The sequence below is a fragment of the Orycteropus afer genome, unplaced genomic scaffold (genome assembly GCF_000298275.1).
Source record: "Orycteropus afer afer isolate SDZICR_OR568_19922 unplaced genomic scaffold, OryAfe1.0 scaffold00449, whole genome shotgun sequence".
NCBI classification, from domain to species: domain Eukaryota; kingdom Metazoa; phylum Chordata; class Mammalia; order Tubulidentata; family Orycteropodidae; genus Orycteropus; species Orycteropus afer.
The window spans coordinates 1,035,582-1,039,302 of record NW_006922036.1 but is presented as its reverse complement, the minus strand read 5'-3'; the positions used below and the strand labels follow the sequence as shown (position 1 = coordinate 1,039,302).

General features: G+C 36.5%; 1 protein-coding gene across 1 annotated transcript in view; it reads left to right on the top strand.

Annotated features, from left to right (window-relative positions):
- The window catches only part of CCSER2 (coiled-coil serine rich protein 2), a 333,330-nt gene that overhangs the window by 216,691 nt on the left and 112,918 nt on the right, over positions 1-3,721 (top strand). The window lies entirely within an intron of this gene.

Below are 3,721 nucleotides of genomic sequence, written 5' to 3'. Positions count from 1 at the left end.
CTCTAAGCACGTGAGAGAGAGTGGGACCTCCCAGAACATTGTTTTATGCCACTCCCAACAGAAATACTCCAGGTGGACAACTTCAGCAATCAGGAGCTCCTCAGTTGCTCACAGAAAATCCCACCTTGGAGTTTACAAAGACTTATGGGTAGAAAAGCCACACTAAGTAATTTACTACACCACCCTTCCTGAAAGTGAAGATGACTTAAAACACTGATGAAGATCAAAGACTATATCGTCTTCAGCATGGATTACATCTCAACAAAAAGAAAACAAAAATCTTCACAACTGGATTAATAAGCAACATCATGATAAATGGAGAAAAGATTGAAATTGTCAAGGATTTCATTTTGTTGGGTTCACAGTCAGTACCTTTGGAAGCAGCTGTCAGGAAATCAAATGATGTATCAATTTGGGCAAATCTACAAAAAGACCTCTTTGAAGTGTTAAAAGGCAAAGATGTCACTTTGAGGTCTGACGTGTACCTGGCCCAAGCTATGGTATTTTCAAGTGCCTTATATTCATGGTCAATCTACTTCCATAAATTTATTGCCTTGGAAACCCAGTGGTGGGTCGCTATGAGTCCAGAATTCACTTGATGGCAGTGAAGTTGGTTTGGTTTCATATGCATGTAAAGCTGGGCAGTGTATAAGGAAGACCAAAGAATTGTTGCATTTGAATTATGATGTTGGTGAAGAATATTGGATATACCGTGGATTGTCAGAAGAACAAACAAGTCTGTCTTGGAAGAAGTACAACCAGAATGCTCCTTGGGAGCGAGGAATGGTGAGACTTTGTCTCATGTTCTTTTGACATGTTATTAGGAGGGACCAGTCCCTGACAAAGGAAATCGTGCTTGGTAAAGCAGAGGATCAATGACACAGGGGAAGATCTTCAACAAGATGAAGTAATACAGTGGCTGCAACAATGCTGAAACATAGCTGCGATTGTGAGCATGGCATAGGACCAGGCAGTGTTTCATTCTTAAAGACATCTAACAACAACAGAAAAGACATTAGAAGAAAACAAGTTTTAAGTGACAAAAGAAACCTCCTGGAAGGCATATCTTGATTTGTTGTTGTTGTTGTTATGTGCCATCGAGTCAGACCGACTCATAGCTACCCCTTCTTGGGTTTCCGAGGAAGTATCACTACGGAAGTGGATTGCCCAGCCTTCCTTCTGAGGAGTGACTGGTAGGTTTGAACTGCCAGCCTTCTGGTTAGTAGTCAAGTGGCTTAGGCACCATGCTACCAGAGCTCCCATATCTTGATTTAGATAATGTGTAATTAAAAACTTAAGTTTAACAAAAAATATTTAAACAGAAGAAAATAAAAATTTAAATAATTGTCATAGTCTGGGTTCTCTAGAGAGCAAACCAGTGAAGCATATATATAAATATATACAGAGATTTAGTCAAGGAAATGGCTCACATAATTGTGGAGGCTGGCAAGTCCCAAATCCATGGGTCAGTTCACAGGCTGGGGACTTCTGATTCAAGCACATGGTTGCAGGGACTGATGAACTCAAAAATCTGCAGGTTAGGTAGCATGTTACTGGCTCATGAGTTTGTGGGATCTGGTGAATCCAAAATCTGCAGGCAGCAGGCTGAAGAGTTCTCATGTCCCAAGAACTGGAGGTCTGAGGATGATGAGACCAATGCAGGATTAGGAGACAGAGCAAGCTTTGCCAGAACATGGATGCAGATCACACTCCCAAGGAAACTCCCCTTCCAACTGATTGGCTGCTTACATCAGATCACAAAATGGAAGATAACTAAGTAATGTATGCCCAAACCAAACCCCTGTGAATCATGGCCTAGCCAAGTTGACACATAACATTAACCATCACAATAATATTGCTTAGAATATTATAGATAAAAGATCTTTCTGTGTGTAACACCATTCTAATAAATTGGAATGTTATTTGACTTTTCTTTGTTTAGAATGTCTTTGTATCCACCAGCTACTAGGATCATTTCATCTCTGAAGCACTTACTGAAAATCAGGCCTCATAAGTTTATATTGTTAAATCCTCTTAAATAAAACTTCAATCATCATACTGTATAACCCCACAGATGAATTAAAACATTGAAATGATCCTCAGTGCACAATCTAGAATTTATGTGATGCAGTGTGATTATTCATGCACATACTTTTGTGTATGCCTATTTATGTGCGTGTTTCTTTTTAAAAACAAAAAAATCAGTTTTTCCTCTTCCTCTGTTTCCTTTGCTAGGATTCCTCTTGTGCTGGTGTTTGTAGCTTATCTGAAACACAAGGCAGCTTTGTTGACATCACTGATGATGCTTGTCAACAGAGGTTGTTCAATGCAGCTCACCCTTTTTGTTAGTCATTCAAAGTAGCATGTCCATTTCAGCTGCCCTGGATCTCATAGGAAGATCCCAGGTTTTGCAGACTCATGGAAGAACCACCTGGGTAAGAAGGAATTTGATACAGGATTTTCCAACAAGTTTCCATGTGGGAAAGTTAAAATATTAGAACAAAATTTACCTTCATTCTGTGTCAAAAAAGAAACTTCCTTAATCTCTTTGGGAAAAAAAAAAGTGGGAAACGTTTGCTGATAATGGTCCTCCTATGCTCTTCCAATGTTCTGAAGAAGGTTCATTCACCATTCTGAATTCTTAGTAACATAAATACAAATAATGTAATACTAATATGTTCAAAATCCTAACTAGAACCCATAGAAATAGCTAAGATACTTTACTCTGTAAAGCAACTCAGTATCAGTTAACTGCTATTGAATTACTTAGTTTTTGTGCAGTGATATATTGTAATTTTTGTGTATTATTTCTGCATCTGTGTATTTATTATGTTCATGCAATATGCTTAACACAATATTCCACACAAAGTAAGTGGTCAGTAAATGTTAGCTGCTTCTTACATGTGCTGTGAGGCATGAATATAGCACACATGATAGCTATTTCTTCAGCGTTCTTTAAAAAGACAATGCTTTTTGTCCATTTTATGAGGTTTTTTTTTTTTTTTTTTTTTTTTTGGTCCCTTTTGATGTGTAAAGAAGTTTTTCTCAAAAACTTTCCTAATTTTGGTCCAGATACTTTTCATTTTGGTCAAGGTTTAATGGACAGTATTACATTGGTTAGTGTCAAAGTTATGGGGAGGAGAAATGGAATCTATTAATTGACTCAGTGGGAGATTATATTTGTGATTGTCTATAAGCTCTTATACTTGGCTGGAAATGGTAGCTTTCTCCCCTTAACATTCTAAATTTAGACTTTCTTTTTAAAATAAAAACAAAGCATTTTGGTTTTAGGTATAACTGTAACTTAAACATTAATAACTCCTAGTTCTTTTGGGCTATACTATACATTGATTCTCTTTAGAATAAGTTTTTCAGTTTTCAAAAATATTTGTTCTATGGTCTTTTAGACTGTGAATTTATTTTCTTTAATAGTTGTAAGTCTAGTTAGGTTATTTATTTCATCTTGTAAGTTTTGATAACTTTGATAACTTGTCTGTCATTTAGGTTGTCAAATTTGTGTGCATAGTTATTCATAGTATTGCTTTATTTTTTTTAAGATCTGAGGGGTCTTTGATGATATCCCTGCTTTCATTCTTGATATGTGTCTTCTATGTCCTGATTTGTGCTTTTATCATTGGCTTTTTCTTAGTTTTGCTACAGGTTTAGCAGTTTTCAAAGAAGCAGTTTTTGGTTTCATCAGTTTTTCTCTTTTTTTTTTTTT